This window comes from Lissotriton vulgaris, chromosome 1_1 (assembly GCF_964263255.1).
Source record: "Lissotriton vulgaris chromosome 1_1, aLisVul1.2, whole genome shotgun sequence".
In the NCBI taxonomy this organism is placed as follows: domain Eukaryota; kingdom Metazoa; phylum Chordata; class Amphibia; order Caudata; family Salamandridae; genus Lissotriton; species Lissotriton vulgaris.
In genome coordinates this window covers 1,704,292,873-1,704,311,219 of record NC_141685.1, presented here as the reverse complement: position 1 = coordinate 1,704,311,219, position 18,347 = coordinate 1,704,292,873, and the positions used below count along the sequence as shown (strand labels likewise).

Here is an 18,347-nt window from a genome sequence, read left to right as displayed (position 1 = left end):
ATGCTGGGGTCAATCGTATCAAAAGTTGCTGGTAGGTCCAACAACACCGGAGCTAGAGTTAGGCCGGAATCCAGACGGAGTTTAATGGATTCTGAAACTTCAAGGAACATCGTTTGGTACTAGTGGGATCTGAAGCTGGATTGGGATGGGTGGAAGAGACTATTGTGAGTCAGAAAGGTGGTGAGTTGTCGATTCACCATATTTTCCAGAACCTTTGCTGCAGCTTGCAATAAAGAGACAGGTCTGAAGTTTGCTGGTACTTCTGGATCTGCGTTAGCCTTCTTAAGAAGGGAGACCATATTCACCCTTTTCCAGGAATCCGGTATAACACCTGAGTTAAGGGAACAGGTAAACAACTCCTGATACACTGGAGCAATATTGTCGGCTATAGTCTGCAGGATGTGAGGCAGACAAGGATCTTCCAGGGATCCTGATATGCAGAGTGTAAACATCTCACTCACTTCCTCCATTGTAAGGGGGAGAAAGTGAGTCAGCTTAACTCCAGCTGAAGGTCCTTCTAGTCATACAGAGACTGGTAATAGGGTGCTTTGAGTGTAAAGAAATTTCAGTTGGCAATAAACATTTATTTTCTTGGATAGTTGAATTTGTTCTATCTACAATTCTAATTGTGAGAGTATGGTAGTTTTGTTTATTTTAGTTCACAAGGAGGCTTCAATGAAGATAGTTTTCAACATCATTTCTACATCAGGAGCAATATAAACAAGATTTAAAGTATTTTAGTTATTGGTCATGAACAGTTGAGTGTCCAGTGTGTCAGTGCAAGACAGGTTGTGGCACACGGAAATCACTACGTTGACTGGTGTGTTCACCCATTCCAGCATAGAGGTGCTAATCTGTTAGAATATTCTGCTTTAACTTTTTTAACCAAACTATTTTATGTATATCCTCTCTTGATGGGCAATTTTATGTAAGAGAGAGGTATATTATGCTTTGTTATGACATAAAGATGATTTGTTACATGTGATCATTTCAAAACCTACATAGATGCTGGCATTGCCTTGTTTAGTGCATGGACTCACTTATCTCAGATGATTCTTAATGTAGGTGTCATTGGGCTTATGTTTCAGCTTCCTCACTTGGCCTCTAGACCTCCATCTTCAGTGGTGTGTAGGCCCACAGTGTTTCTTCAGTACGCATGTGTTTCAACCTGTTATTTTGAGTAGAATATGGTGAGAATTATCTGAGTTTTGTAAATAAGCTATTCCATTTTCTTTGTGCTGAACAAGGCGAACATCACATAGAATTTGTTTGTTTGCAGAAATAATGGGGTTCCTAGCATGGCGTTTCTTTTTTTGCTACATTGTCTTTGTTCACTAATTTTTAACTTTGGCAATAAGTATAGCAGAGTGTTTGTATGCAAATCTTTGAATGTAGGCAGCCTCTTCTTAATTTGCAATGGTCCTCCATTAGTATCCATGGTAGTACTTGCTGAGCATGTCTTCTGTCCCCTTTGTGGAGAGGGTTGGTCTTGCCCCTGAATTCCGGACTGTAACTATACAAATGACACCACAGACCCCTGTGCAAGGGCACATCACCAAACAGATGACTTGTGGTGATCCAAGGCCTCTAAATTGCAGATAAAGGTTGTATTGACTAGTAAAATGGAAGAGCCACCCCTTTATCACAGCCAGTGACTGCTGGCAAGCAAGGTTGTATGATAGAAGCACGCATGGCTAAACCACACGTGGCTCTACCGCACAGCCTAAACCATGAATGAATGTTAACCACGTATTCCTTTACCACGCATGCCTTTACCACGTATTTTCGTGGTAAAGGCATGAATGGTAAAGGGTCGTGCCTGGCTAAGGTCGCAATCCCCCTACCCCTTCCCTAAATTACAATCTCTCCCCTTCCCCCCTGCCCTGAGGTCCAAATACCCTGACCCCCTCCCACCCACCTGCACTGTCCCTAAACCTACCCCAACCCCTTGCACTGCCCTAGGCCTAAAACCCAAACTCCTATTTTGAGAAACTACATTGCCACCCAATCTCCCTGAGCCATGAAAACTACCCCGCTCTCCCCTAAGCCCTAAAAACGACTTCGACTCCCCATTCCCCTCCCCCGAGGCCTAAAACCCTTTCCCTTAACATACACTATCCCGACCCCCTTCCACCCCCTCTCTAAGGCATATGCGTGGTTAAGGCAGCGTAGTTACGCTTGCGATCTCGGAATACGCGTGGCTGAGGCTGCGGTGTTCCAACTGTTTCCCATCAAGCAGCCCTTAACTGCCAGGTTTAAAAAGCTTGTCCTTGAGCACGAGCGGAAGTATATAAACAGCAGTCAGGAAGGAAGCAGAGCAGGTCAGTAGCACGTTCTAAAGAGGGCATGTTCTAACAAAAATAACTGAAGCGGAAGTGTAAGGGTTTACACGGAAAACGTGTTCTGTGGGAACGTGTTTCTTTGTTTCCAGAAGATCTAGCCCATGAGCAATGTATAAACGCATCCGTCTAAACAGCTGATATGCACAAGTGCACTCATCTGTATAACACAGGGAAACTAATGGGAGTGTGCTGTGCAGCCGACCCCCTCCAGCGACAGCTTCAGAATAAGCCCCAATAAAACTGATATCGCAGCCCACATCTAGGAATGATTCTCTTCTGGTAGGACATATTATAAATGATGGTTATAATAAGACTACGGTCATTCAAAACAGATTTTCCCTCTCTGCAGCTGCCCAAAACCTGAAAGGTAGTGTTAAAGAAAATCTACATCATCCCTATTTGAAGCCTGCAATATGTTTATTAATCTGTGAATCGCAGGGGGACAGAATCCCCAGTTGGCATTAGCTGCACAGGACTCTCATTTATAGATTCTTCAATACAAATACATGTGCAGTGGGGGTCATGCGATGAAACTGAAACACAGGCAATACACAGGCCTGGAAGTCATGAGAAAGAATGAACTTCGGATAGATACCAAATGCAAACTTCCGGCTGAGCAAGCTAATCAGAAACCTCCACTCCACCGGGCAAGTACGGAAAGGAGACTTTACATGCCAGCGACTGGTGCATCGTGAATGCATGGCTAGCATGGGCAAACAGATGGGCGCAGCCCTTACAGTTATGCCAAGGCACACTCTGGGTTTCGACAGATTTGGCGCAGTTGTGTTGATACTGATTCATTCTCTCGTTGAGTATTCCCAGACTATGTGTTGCAGATGTTTGATGTTTGGGGGGCACTTCACAACACTTACCTGTGGCGGCAGGGAGCCGCGGGGGGAGCAGACAGGAAGGACCCTTTGCCAGCCCAGCCGTGAGGGAAACGGCCAACGTGACCAGGGACGCTCCGTGAGCGCCAGGAACTACAGTTCCCAGCAGCCCCGGCACCCGGCGCGCTCGTGACGCTCCCGCTGCGCCTGGAAGCGCCACAAGAACGCGGAGCACCGAGCGCGCCTGGGGGCACTTCACAACACTTACCTGTGGCGGCAGGGAGCCGCGGGGGGAGCAGACAGGAAGGACCCTTTGCCAGCCCAGCCGTGAGGGAAACGGCCAACGTGACCAGGGACGCTCCGTGAGCGCCAGGAACTACAGTTCCCAGCAGCCCCGGCACCCGGCGCGCTCGTGACGCTCCCGCTGCGCCTGGAGGCGCCACAAGAACGCGGAGCACCGAGCGCGCCTGGGGGCACTTCACAACACTTACCTGTGGCGGCAGGGAGCCGCGGGGGGAGCAGACAGGAAGGACCCTTTGCCAGCCCAGCCGTGAGGGAAACGGCCAACGTGACCAGGGACGCTCCGTGAGCGCCAGGAACTACAGTTCCCAGCAGCCCCGGCACCCGGCGCGCTCGTGACGCTCCCGCTGCGCCTGGAGGCGCCACAAGAACGCGGAGCACCGAGCGCGCCTGGGGGCACTTCACAACACTTACCTGTGGCGGCAGGGAGCCGCGGGGGGAGCAGACAGGAAGGACCCTTTGCCAGCCCAGCCGTGAGGGAAACGGCCAACGTGACCAGGGACGCTCCGTGAGCGCCAGGAACTACAGTTCCCAGCAGCCCCGGCACCCGGCGCGCTCGTGACGCTCCCGCTGCGCCTGGAGGCGCCACAAGAACGCGGAGCACCGAGCGCGCCTGGGGGCACTTCACAACACTTACCTGTGGCGGCAGGGAGCCGCGGGGGGAGCAGACAGGAAGGACCCTTTGCCAGCCCAGCCGTGAGGGAAACGGCCAACGTGACCAGGGACGCTCCGTGAGCGCCAGGAACTACAGTTCCCAGCAGCCCCGGCACCCGGCGCGCTCGTGACGCTCCCGCTGCGCCTGGAGGCGCCACAAGAACGCGGAGCACCGAGCGCGCCTGGGGGCACTTCACAACACTTACCTGTGGCGGCAGGGAGCCGCGGGGGGAGCAGACAGGAAGGACCCTTTGCCAGCCCAGCCGTGAGGGAAACGGCCAACGTGACCAGGGACGCTCCGTGAGCGCCAGGAACTACAGTTCCCAGCAGCCCCGGCACCCGGCGCGCTCGTGACGCTCCCGCTGCGCCTGGAGGCGCCACAAGAACGCGGAGCACCGAGCGCGCCTGGGGGCACTTCACAACACTTACCTGTGGCGGCAGGGAGCCGCGGGGGGAGCAGACAGGAAGGACCCTTTGCCAGCCCAGCCGTGAGGGAAACGGCCAACGTGACCAGGGACGCTCCGTGAGCGCCAGGAACTACAGTTCCCAGCAGCCCGGCACCCGGCGCGCTCGTGACGCTCCCGCTGCGCCTGGAGGCGCCACAAGAACGCGGAGCACCGAGCGCGCCTGGGGGCACTTCACAACACTTACCTGTGGCGGCAGGGAGCCGCGGGGGGAGCAGACAGGAAGGACCCTTTGCCAGCCCAGCCGTGAGGGAAACGGCCAACGTGACCAGGGACGCTCCGTGAGCGCCAGGAACTACAGTTCCCAGCAGCCCCGGCACCCGGCGCGCTCGTGACGCTCCCGCTGCGCCTGGAGGCGCCACAAGAACGCGGAGCACCGAGCGCGCCTGGGGGCACTTCACAACACTTACCTGTGGCGGCAGGGAGCCGCGGGGGGAGCAGACAGGAAGGACCCTTTGCCAGCCCAGCCGTGAGGGAAACGGCCAACGTGACCAGGGACGCTCCGTGAGCGCCAGGAACTACAGTTCCCAGCAGCCCCGGCACCCGGCGCGCTCGTGACGCTCCCGCTGCGCCTGGAGGCGCCACAAGAACGCGGAGCACCGAGCGCGCCTGGGGGCACTTCACAACACTTACCTGTGGCGGCAGGGAGCCGCGGGGGGAGCAGACAGGAAGGACCCTTTGCCAGCCCAGCCGTGAGGGAAACGGCCAACGTGACCAGGGACGCTCCGTGAGCGCCAGGAACTACAGTTCCCAGCAGCCCCGGCACCCGGCGCGCTCGTGACGCTCCCGCTGCGCCTGGAGGCGCCACAAGAACGCGGAACACCTCCCGTCCCGCGGGACGCGCGCGGGACGGCGCCTGGCTAAGCCCGGGCAAAGGGCGGGCCCTCTGTGGCCCTCAGAGGCACAAAGAGGCCGGGACGGGCCACCACCCTTATCATCCTGCTACAGCAAAGAGGTACTGTGCTTCCCCTTATCATCTCTATACAGCCCACTGTTTGCTATTTAGCATTACACCATGTATATCTGGGACGAGCTTAATGCTATGTGTGGAACTCAATATACACCCGACCTTTTATCCCCTATAAGCACAGACAACAACCCACATCTCGCTTACGACACCCTGCAGATGTCACCTCTGTCTGTTAATAAACTCCAATCTCCACTTATAGCACTACCGGGTGGGCAGAACACCAAAAGAAAGACAGATGATGCCATCAACAACGGAAACCCACCCAAAACTCCTAAACTATGCGCCAGTCCCTCTCAGCACCACTCAAATGTTACCTCTGTGTCGGGGGATATGGAGCCTGGAAATAAGGAAAATTCCCCATCACCTCCCCAACCAACTTTATTGGCCCAGCTCGAGCATCTATTAATCTCCCTAATCTCTCCATTGGTGGAAAAAATCAACGATCTGGGGGATAGGATATCTAACATTGAACTGATAGTCAAAACACATATCCCACCAGGAACTAAATCAGCATCATCAAACCCTCCGATCCCCCTCCTTGTCCGGGAAAAACCAAATCTGAACCCCCGCAGGAATGCGCATTCTCAAACTTTATCGCTGGCCCAAACAAACCACATTGAGGTGAAAAATGAACCTATCAGAATGCCACGAATAAATCTACCTCCCGAAGCCGCCCCCTATGTGACTGTTGTCTCCGGGATTCCACCTCTAACCCACGGAAAAGTTGAAACACGCCAAGACTTACTACACAAGGCCATGCATTGGTTACAGACTAATAGACCTCTGCCACCTGACGTAGATGGGGGGATCTTAAGCGTTAGGAGGGTGGGGTGGTTGGGCACTCTGCCAAAAGACATTCCAGGGGACTTGGTCCTAATTAGGTTCAAGCAAAGGAAAACAACCCCTTACTTACGTTCCTGCAAGTATAAACAGGGAGATGGCCAAATTCGCATCTGGGATTTACATGATTTTTATCCGAGCTTTCCACCCACCCAGATATCAAGAACACAAAGGCCTTGGGAAACTTTAGACCGATATGGGACATAACAATTATTGCTGTTTTTAATTTGTTGTTTTTAAATGTCCTTTCTAAATAGTTCCCTTATCAGTGATTTTTAACCTCCTTCTGAGCATTGGATAACTTCTTTTAACTGAAATCGTTTCTTGTTTGTCATTATAATGCTTTTTTAAATTTTCTATAATAATGTATGCTTATGCTTATATGATATTTTTTCTAAATATCGAATAAAGCTTATTTTGAACCTTTGAACCTTTGATGAGGCAAATACATAAATACTACAACCCTCCAAGGACCAGTGAGCACGCCAAACGCATGCTTAATTCTTAGGCAAAATCATACGAATTACAAAGAAGCAGTCTGGGAAATGCCGTTCTCTGGCTTATTAATAACATTTGATGTGCTTGCTATGATCTATCCTGTTATTCACAAAGATCAAACTTTATAATGTCGATATGTCACAAAAATGAAAAATCTTTAATTTTATTAACATCATGTTATTCTGGTAGAAGATTTTATTATTACACTTTAGTGTACATCCGTTGGTTAATTAACGCCATGCAATCAATCCAAAGCAGTAGCATACGGTTATACAGTATTGTGAGTACAAATAAGTCACTATTGCTGATTTTTAAGATGGTCTGCAGGTAAAGCGTAGAGATGTGGTTTTCAATGCTGTTTTTGCCCTTACTGTAGTTCAAGACGGAGATAGTGGAGAAGAGAATTTCTTAAAGACAGGCCTTGGTAATGAAGGCCTCCATCGCAAAACATTATCTTTAGGTTTCCAGGTGACAGCAGATCTTGGGAAGTTAATAGACGATTGGTCAGCTGGTCGGACTGGGAATCATCCACGACGTGCCTGCCTGAGTGTAGACACCGAGAATTTTTTGTGAGTGACCCAAAGCCTCTTGAAGTGGATGTGCCATTTTTATGCTTGAACAGAGCAAGGTCTGAGGTGGTGATGTGATATTTTGTGCTGTTCATGCATCTGACATGATTTTGGATCCATTGAAATATTAGGGGTGAATGATAAGACATCCTGATGCGGATTCTTTAACAGCAACCGAGTCATAGTTAGACTAGTGAAAGCCCAGGTGATAACCTTCAAAGTAGGTCGAGGAGCAAGTCAGATAGGGGCAACTGGTCCTACAGTACCTAAGTCCGAAGCAAAGGTCACGGCCAGGTATCAAAGATGGAGCTTGATGTTGTGGAATGTACCCAGGATATGGAGTCACGCACAAAGGTGGACCAATGGTGCTACAGTATTGTGTAAAATTTACATCTTGCAATTATCAGGGTAGAGGCAATTATGAATTATTCAACGCTTAATGTAGATGAGGCAATACGCACATTTCATCCAGGGGTTTAGCTTTATTGCTCATGAATGGGCTGCACATAGTATTCTGTGTTTGACTAACAATGTTTTCAAGAGCTGGACTTCGTCCCTCCTGGGTGGATCTCTATTCTTCTCCCTGACATCATAGCAGTTATAGGGCCCCTGCAGCTCCTGGGGAAACACATAGAGCATGTAACTTGTGGACCCCCTGATCAAAATCTAGGGTTATTAAAACTCACGAAACAAATAACAGTAAAGATGGCACCAGCATCTAATATCACACTTTTCGTAGCACTTCTCAGCTAAGAGCCACAACGTAGACACAGCATGTATAGCAAAATATTGATAACCTCTCCAAACTCCTGCATCTCACTCAACACTTCCCATATAAGTTAAACTACAACCAACATTATTTTCCATCAAACACTCCAAAAGTGAACTCCTGGAACCTGAGGTAAATAAGTGATCTTTGCGACCCCGTTAGAAGTATGAATCAATATATGAATGCCACAGTAAAGTACAGTACAATACAATACAATTGATGCCCCATCTTATAATGTACTGTGAGCTAGATATGCACGTGAATGCCACAGTCTGTAGAATTGGGACAAATAAAATCAGAAGGAATCTTGAGGAGGCTTGGTAATAAGGCTGCTCCCTGAGTAGGTGCCAACCAAGGCACAACTGGTCTTAGTTTCAATTAGTGTGTGCAGGCAGAAAGAAAAGATAGAAACGGTTATAAATTGGTGCCATGAAGGGGTATTGATTTGTAGAGGTAGCCAAGTAGTAAGTTCTGGAGCATGTTATTAAGCATCAGAGTTATGTCAGGTTGTATTAGACCACATAGGAGGCCATTCTCTCAGCCCATGAAAAGCTCTTCAGTGATTTTTATGAGCGGGCCGTTGTTGCATTGAAGAAGACCCTGGACTGATATTCATTCAGGGGGGCATGTGTTACAAGTAGAAGAAGAGAACTGTTCAGTGTTCATAGTTACAAGCTTTTGGGAAAACGCTTACAACCAAAAATAAGAAATACATTGGCAAGAAGGTCTGGATCTGTAGTGGACTCTTTCGGTATTGGGTTCATCACTGCAAGCTTGAGTGTGCCTGCGTTTCACCAAGAGTGAGGGATGTACTGATGAGCAAAGACTGTGCCGGGATTGTATCTAATGAGGGAACCAGAACTGCATAGCGCAGAATCACGTCAAATCCACATTCCTGACATAATCGAAATCCGAGGAATAGAGGTCTGGTGTGAGAAAGTGGATTTATATGTAGGATGGATGGTAGTCCACCACGAGTAATAATATCACTGTTCTTTTTAGGTCAGTAAAGATGTTAGTAATTTTAACATGAGCTCAACCCCTGATAGCTTTGGCACAGGGTAGACAGGCTTAGTTAAAGATAATGTGTAAAGCATTTAAAAGTACGAAAACAGTAAAAGGTTGAAAACACAACACAATAAAAATTCCACTCCAATTTAGAGAAGAATGTAACGAGAACAATGACACCAAAATGACAAAATTTTCAGTCAGGAGAAATTAAAAATGCAGACCCACAGGAGGTGCCTCACTGGCCGGATACTTTTGACATCTTGGCTTGGTGAAGATTTCTATGTTCAGCTTAGTCACATTTTGGAGCTTAGATTTCACCTGCAGGGCAAGGCTTCAAGCTGTAGATGAACTATGCTCCTCAAGGCTGGATACCCTCTCCATGACATCATGCTGAAACAGAGTTGCTGCTGTGGAAAAGTTCCAACAGGAGCAACCTGACTCTTTGGCCCACCTGCAGAGCACCTTCATGGGATTGAGTTGGCAAGTTTGTCCCACTACTCTGGAAGTCTTTGAAGCCAAAAAGTTTCTAAGTCCCAGGTGTTCCAGGATGTTTGATGGGGTACACTTTGACACAGACAAGGGCCCAATGACCTCAAGAACAGCACTTGGGGATCAAGACTTACTGAAGCAGAATCCATCAGAAATGTCCAGGGAAGGTCCAGTTGGAACTGATCAGCTGTGCTATTCATGAAAGTGGCTTCCAGCAGCTTCTTGTATACCTGTAGCTTAACAGGTTGTCCATGTTTGTGTCCTGGGTACAAGTGCAAGCAGATCCAGACTTTCAGTTCTCTATATATGTCCCAACAGCAGGTGCAGTCCTTCTTCTGTCTTCCACAGATTCTATAGTTTTCTGAAGAGGGTACCTACGCGTGGCACATGTATGATTAGCACTAGTTTGTGGGTGGGAGTGACTCCTAGCCTCTCCCTAACCAATAGTGAAAACAGTCCTAGAGGTAACCCTCTCAACGTTTTCAGAAGTTCCTGTGTGCCCTACTACAATCAATCCCAACTGCGCCTCTCTTCCTACATTCAACATGTCAAAACCTGTCCTCCCATGTGCAGAGCTCTGGTGCCCACCCTGGAGGTGTGACCAGGGAAATGAGCAACCCCTCCTCAAATGGATCTGGGGCAGCACATCTCCTACTGGGATTGCTGCCTGGTTCACTAGAGGGCATGCCCAGGTCTTAGCTACATCTACCTGTGACAAGGTAGAACTCTGATGTTAATTAAGTTCCTGGGGACATCCAGATGGTCATTATGCCAGAGGAACAGAACACCTCCCCTCACCCAAGGCCTTTACCTCAACTCCGGCAGCCAGTTTACACCTCAAGTGGCCTCTTGATCTCCTGGGTGACAGCTTCATTCTCGTGCAAATGCACTCCTAGAGGCTCTCGGCAGGGAAGAGGTGACTTTCTAAAGATACCTTTTTCAAAATACATATTACAAATCCAACTTTACCAGTGAATGGGACTTGTAATACATATTTTCATAAGTCCAAGAGTTAACTTTGTAGCAGTTTCCTAGGCAAAGCATTTTTACTTTTATATTGTGTACCAATGTTTTCTTATGCAACAGCTTGCCCCGCTACAGTGAAAATAGTCTGCAGGGCTTTTCCCTGTAGGGCGTCTAACGTGAAACCTTTACATGCATCCTGCCTTATGGGCATTAAAACCTATTTAGTTGTGACATTAATATTTCAAAAAAAGAGTATAGGCTTGTCAAAAGGGATTGATTTGCACTTACAGTTTTACAACTGCACAAAGAGGCCTACTGTGGTAGGCCTGCAGTCATGTTTGTACTGTCATTGTAATGGGCGCACAATGGGTGCTGCTGCTGTTTACTAGCAACATTCAACTACACGCCATGTGTACACTATGCACCATATACTAGGGACTTATTGGTAAGCTAAATACGTCAATTAGGAGTATTGCTAATTTCAATATGTTTTAGGGGTCCGAACATACCCATTGAGCACTGGACAACAGTGTGCTAGTGCACAGAATCCTTAAACCTGCAATCAATCTAGCAAAAAGGGGCATATTCCTACACCTGGTTTATCCCAACAACTCTTCATGACACCTCTATTGAGCAGGAGATTTTTGAAAGGTATGAATGAGGCTACATCGAGTTTAACCCTTCTAGAGTTGCAGATGTCATTGGGTGGAGATGAGTTTTTAAAACAGAAACTGAGAAAGAAGCTATATGTACATTTGTCAACATTCAACCAAATGTAACTTTAATGACAAAAGGGCAATGAAGTTCTAGATGCATTGTGATAGCACACAATCCATTTGACGCATCATATAAAAGGAGCCATAAATGCCTTCATACAACATTCACCAAAGATTTCTTAACACTTTAAAGGTAGGCCGAAAAGAGATCATCCAATATCAAACAGACTATCTGGGGAAAAAGGAGACAAGAGAGGCATGAAAGTGAAATTAGCACATTTGATTTGGTTATATTATTTTTTTACGAACAGCCACCTATATTGCTATGAAAGTGACCGAATTGAGTGTAGGTGGCATTGTGACATTGAAAAATGGTTGGAGGATGAGAAAGGGTGATCTAGAGAGAGAGAGCAGAAAGAGGTGACAGACTGAGAAGGGAAACTGAAGTAAGTTGATAACAGAAGTCAGTTAACAGTGTCTGGAGGGTGAGAAATGAATGTGTGCAGAGCAATGGGGTTGGCAAAATAAACCGATTGAAGGTAAGTGTGGAAGAGTGCCGGTGTGAGATTCAGTGAAGCAGAGGAAGCAACAAACGAATAGGGCAGGAGGGGTCAGTCTGCTCTTGTGTGATGGAGAAGTGTTTAATATTAAGCGAATACTTCGTTAAAATAAACTTATGTGATGTTAGGCAGTGTTAGTAAGGAGTGGTGATTGCATTGATTATCTTAAAATAAGTTTCTGGGTGTTGGTCTGATGCTCAGAGGCTTAATCTAATTATGCATGTGTGCTAATGTCTGTTCCAGACATATAACTAAACTTTACGATTGCCCTTTAATGATAGGTGCATATATTCTGTCTTTGATGTTTGCTGTCTCTTTGTAGGTTCGTGGCTCTAGCTTGGATGTATGGGGTGATATTTATATCCCTTCACACGACCATCTGTGGAATGGTTAATTGTCCGCATTGGGCTGAGACTGGTGTTTGCTAGGGTAGGGTTTGTACATTTGGTGATTTTGTTGATTAGTGTGAGAGTTTGCCCTTCTGGCAAATTGCCGAGGTTGAGTACTAAGCGGATCACTTTTACTGAAAAGCTTGCCTAAGTATATTTTTAATTTATCAAACTATTTATATTTCGTGAATTATGAAATTAGTTTTTTTGCAACATTACATACATTAAATATATAGGGCTAGATGTAGGTAATTTTATGTTACCACTTCTTAAATACAGAATTTTACCGATTCGGTATTTAAGAAGTGGTAAAATAGAGGGGGGGGGGATGTAGGTATTACAGAATCGGTAAATACCGAATCGTTAAGATTCGGTATTTACCGATTCTGTAAATACCGATTCGGCAATGCCCATTGATTCCTATGGGCATTGAAACCCATAGGAATCAATGGGCATTACCGAATCGGTATTTACCGATTCGGTAAATACCGATTCCAGCAAGGGTGCAGAGGGTGTCACTTTGACACCCTCTAGCACCCCAAATACAGGCATGTGTTGTGTGCCATGCGGCACACAGACATGCCTTAAGGGCATGTCTGTCTGTCACATGGCATAGGTGTGCATGCACCTGGATTCGGTATTTTACCACCCAATTGGATTGGGTGGTAAAATACCGAATCTGAAAGGCCTTTGGGACTCAGAAGAGTCCCACCTACATCTGGAAGTTACTGAATCGGTAAAAATACTGAATCTGTATTTTACCGATTCGGTAAATTAACCGAATCGGTAAAATTGGCCCCCTACATCCCAAAAACCCATTTACCAGTCGGTAACGTCCGAAATCGGCTGGTACCGCCCGGTAAATGGCCACCTACATCAGACCTTAGGTAACATGCTATGTGAAGTAGTTTCAGCCCTGCAGTTGGGCTCAGTGGAACTCTAAAAACACTTGTTATATTCTGATTGAGCCTTTTGACTTGATAACCAGCTTGTAAAGCGAAATAAATAAAAACCCGTATACAAATACAAACTTAACAAAATGTGTTATGTCAGTTTGGATTTGCAATACATCATTTTAACCGAGAGGATGGAAGGTGTAGGTTGGAGGAGCAAGATCAAAAAGTAATTGTGGGAAATCTTTCTGTGGTGTAACATACACCGACCTGGTCATGTATTTCGAATTGTGAAGCACAGCTGTGTGACTGATGGGAGGAAACAGTGAACATCTGGAATCTGCAAGAACAGAACATTAAAATCATGAAGCCTTACATTACTAACCACAGACCACACTCACTAAAGCTCAGAAAAGAATATGTACATGAGTAGTTTGTCTTGTGATGAACAAGGAGAGCCTAAATAATTGCTTCAGCAATTATCATGAGGCAGAGCTCTATTATTATCAAGTAGTTAATTGAGCATCTAGAGTAATGAGGCAGAAATATGAAAGGCCTCTCTTTTCAATATGCACCTTGATTTTAATTGATCTCCAGTTTGTAGCTGGAGAAAAATCAAAGGTTAAGGAAAATGTTACAGTTTTCTTGAGATAATTGTGAACCCTCATATATCGCGGTTGAAACTGTGAATTCTAGTAAAAATATTTAAGCATTGGCAAAGCCAATTAGTTTGGTGTTACCTGTCATCATTTTGACTTTGTCTATACTTGTTTTGTTTTGCCATGACTGTCTTCAATATTTAAAAAAAAAAACGCCTAAACGCAACAATATTACTTGGTTTCAAAAATTAACCCATAACACCGAAGGAAACTACGTTTCATGCAGATGTGCTCCTACTGAAAGTGCAGAACATCGTCACTCACAGTAGAGTTAGACAATAGCTGAAGTGGAATGACCCACTGTCCTATGCTGGATGCTTTAGAGGATGGAAGAAAAATGTGAGCACCAAAACAACATATAAATGGAGGAGGGCTGGCTGAAAGCCCTTCTAAGCGTATTATATTTCAGTAAAATCAGATGGTCTTAGCTAACCCCAGACCTCAAAATGGGGCTTTGAATGACCAGATGATAGATAATAGCTCTTTGTATTCCAGTTGATGAAACAAGTAAATATAGTTCTGCTATCATGTGACTTAACAACCTAACCTTAAATATCTGGGAATTAAACTCATTTTCGGGAGCAACTTTCAGCAAGAGACATACAGAGAAAACCAACCGCATGCATCCACTGGAACAGATGCAGGGCAAATGTCTAAAAAAATAAGTAAAGAGTACAACGCATACCCAACCTTCAAGACCGGCATACTTAACAAGTCCCGGATACAAACATTCACTTGATAAGATGCTCTGATTGAAGAGCACTTTTCATATGCACACAACTAATTGGGTGAACAAGTAATCACTGTTAAACCTAAAAATAATTGGAAAACATTTACAGGTTAAGAATATTGAAAATACATGACATATTTTTAAGACTAATTGGTAATATTGTGCATGATAAAATGCTCCTATACAATTACTTTATTCCCACAAATGATGGCATAAATAGGTGAACGCAATTTAACCTTCATATGCGAGTAATTACACGATAAATGTGCATGATTTGCAAAATGCATTAGACTGCATGAAAATGCATCATTTTAATGCATGGCTATATCAATAACACTGGAATTATATGGCATAGAATGCTACCCATCTGCAAATTGCTTTAGTGAATCATGAGGTGTAGTAAGCAATATATACATGCTCACATTATACACTACCATACCATGTACTAAGTGTCACAGAATATGATTCTCAGACTATTCAATCACTGCCCTCGAAGAAGTGATCCCTGTGAGCCATATAGTCTCTCTAGAAAATAGGACATGCAGAGGGAGGGTTAATCCACAATTGAAGCCTCTTGTTTACAAGGTAAATTAAATGTCTAGCATCTCCTATGGAAATCAATGCACTCTGTTCTTAAATTACTCTCTAAATTATTATCTACTGAAGCCAAAGTCCTCTTATAACCTTCATCAGCAATGTCTTAAAACTGGCCACCACTTTTACCAGTCATTGTGTGTTGCTATCTCATGAATGGACGGTTAGGTGAATGTTAATAAAACTCTGCCAGTGACAGACCTTTTAGACATATGAATTCCCATTGGCTCATCAGCATTTGAAGGCCCCTGCATGTACTGATGATCTCCCCTGGAACTAGTCAGCTCCATAAACATGATTTCATAATCTAGAAGCAATTGTAATTTTCTAGTTATATCACTCACTAATACTAACCCCTAAAGAGAAGGCACATACATGTCTGGAATATACATTTTCACAGCACTTTCTTCGTAATGGTCACTCCAGAATATGCTGCCCCATCAGACTAAATTGGGTCTAACCTGAAGAAAAATATTTCTGCCACAGTTGTATACGATGAATAAAGAAAAAAAAACTGGTCCCTGTGGGGGAAGTCTAAGCTTCAACTTCCGCAGCAACCATACAAAGCCATCACTAGATTGGTTTAAACAGGGATCCAATCAAAATTGCAATAAGGTTAAAGATAACTTTTTTTAACATGCTGTATTGCAACAAAGTGCTCCAAAACACCAAGGCCCAGTGAAAGTGAAAATGAGTGAATTAATGTGCACAAGTGCTATATAGAAAGCATATGTACAAGTGACTGATATGAATACAATTGTTGTTGAACGGCATTCTGTATAGGAGAGTCAAGTTCCAAATCAAATTGAAAGACAGTCCACTTGTATTTTTGTCGGCGTTTTGACTCCATTAAATTATTTATGTAATGTTCATCATCAGGACAGAAAAGGATTAAGAGCAAAAGGATTTATCACTACTGGCAGAAGACAGCTGAGCGCTGCCATTGACAACCGATTGTATAATGGTGACTTTTTCTGACTGATGAGGATAGCTATTTCCTTATCACCTGGACACACCGATCATTTGACGGTGAATGGGTATCTATTTAATTGCGCTCTGTGTAAAAAAAAGTAAACAATTTATTGGTGCGTTCTACTGACATTGGTTAGGATTAGCCCCCAACATCGCTGCATTGCAAACTTTTGCAAGGGATTATCAGGATTTTTGGTGCTTCCAGAAGTCCTTTTCCATCCTGATGATGACCCTTACATAAATTATTTGATGAGGTCGAAATGTTGACAAAATTACTACTGGACGGGCTTTTAATTTTTTGGGAATATGACACTTTGATACGAAGTGGCATTTAACAACAATTGTATCCATACCAGTCACTTGACCATTTACTTTCTGTATAGAACTTGAGCATTTAATTCATTCTTTTTACTGCACCCTGGTAACATGTTAAAAAATATAACTTTAACATTACAGTTTTAAATTAAATGAATACATTTTGATTGGATTCCTGTTTAAAGCAATCCACTGATGGTGTGGTATGACTACAGCAGAAGTTTAGGCTTGCACTCCCCCGTAGTGACCATTGTTATTTCTTTATTCATTGTCTTGCCCTGATCCCAGGGTTATTGGGCTGCCTCTTTTATTTGAACATACAATTGAATATGTTGGCTACATACCCACATGTTGGCTACCCTTTAATATATCACCATTATGCATTTAAAGAAACTTGAAAACTGGGTTGAAGTCCCCCCCCACAGATACTGCAGCATGGAACTGGCCAATTCAACAAGGAGGGGTCGTTAGGCAGACATTACTTATTTCCCTAAAAGTATCAACAGTATCAAGGTACTGCTAAAAGTGCCTAGAAAATCCCTCGAATCAATAGATTCCTCAATTCATCAAGCACAACAAATGCATATATCCAGATCATCATTGAATCAAACTTCCTTCCAAGTATCCTCCTGATAGAATATTCAAATATATGTGATAAGAGAAACCACAGTCTGGGAACCCTCTGCAGTCTAATAACGGCTCCCCTTGAAAAATGCATCATTTGCTATCCTCAAAGTACAACAGTCTACCACACAATGAATAATCAGCAAGCACAATCACAACGTGCATGAGGTAATGGAAATGTGTTAAGCTGCTTGAATCAAGGAATTATTAACTAACTCAGACATGTTTATGCTGTTTAATGGAAATGTATTAAGTCAGGGTCCCATTAAAGCAAACCCCAGTAGCCTTGTTCCTAGGAAGAATGTTTCAGTGACGGATAGTTCTGGGCAAGATGCTTCTAAATGCCCACTCTACTCTTTCCATTTTAGATCGATGAAAGGGAGATGATCAAATTACCACAATGGTTCATGGTTATCCTCAACATGCTTTAAGCAGGTTACTCAATATTTTAGACCTCTTAGGGAACTGAAACACAATAACCAGACAGCCTTGAAGCCTATCTGACCATGATGAATGAAAATTAGCCAAGAAATACAATTTGATGCCTATAAAAATTAAGGCTACCAAAGATATCTTAAGTGTCTATTAGCATTGACCCTGGTACGTGGAATGCCTCTTGAATGCATCTAATCGTTCCTCTTTAAATTAAAGCCTTCAAGTCAGAGTTGGCTAATGTGTCTCAAGACCATCCAGGCCCTGTTGAAGGGCTCATCAGTTGCAGGTCCAGTAACAGGTGATATCTACTGTAGATGCAAGGCCTTGAGCCATCTCATCAAGTAAGGTTACAGATCCAGAGGGGATCACATGACACCAATATCCACCGCAGAGTGGGCAATAGATTGGTGTGAGAAAATCCATCTACTTGTGTGCTTTAAACAAGATGTTGCAGTGTTCTCCCTTTACCACCCTTATTACATCTGACTGAATTGTACTTTGTGCCACAGCTCTAGTCATACACCAGAGAATATTAAAAACCATATGTAAGGCTACAGTTGATATGGAGTTCAACCACTTCTTGCTGAATGTGGGCCAGTTAAGACATTTTTTCAGCAGAATATTTAGCCCCGTAGCCTGAAACACATGTTATGCAGTTTAAAAATCTTCATCAAGCACTCTACTGCAGATACAGTGTTCCTAATGGATAAATATAAATGAACTTGGATTTAGAGAACTGTGATGATGATGATTATTATAAC

General features: G+C 44.7%; 1 protein-coding gene across 3 annotated transcripts in view; it reads left to right on the top strand.

Moving 5' to 3' along the window:
* SFMBT2 (Scm like with four mbt domains 2) overlaps nt 1-18,347 on the top strand; it is a 916,952-nt gene that overhangs the window by 155,164 nt on the left and 743,441 nt on the right. The gene's annotated exons all lie outside the window — the stretch shown is intronic.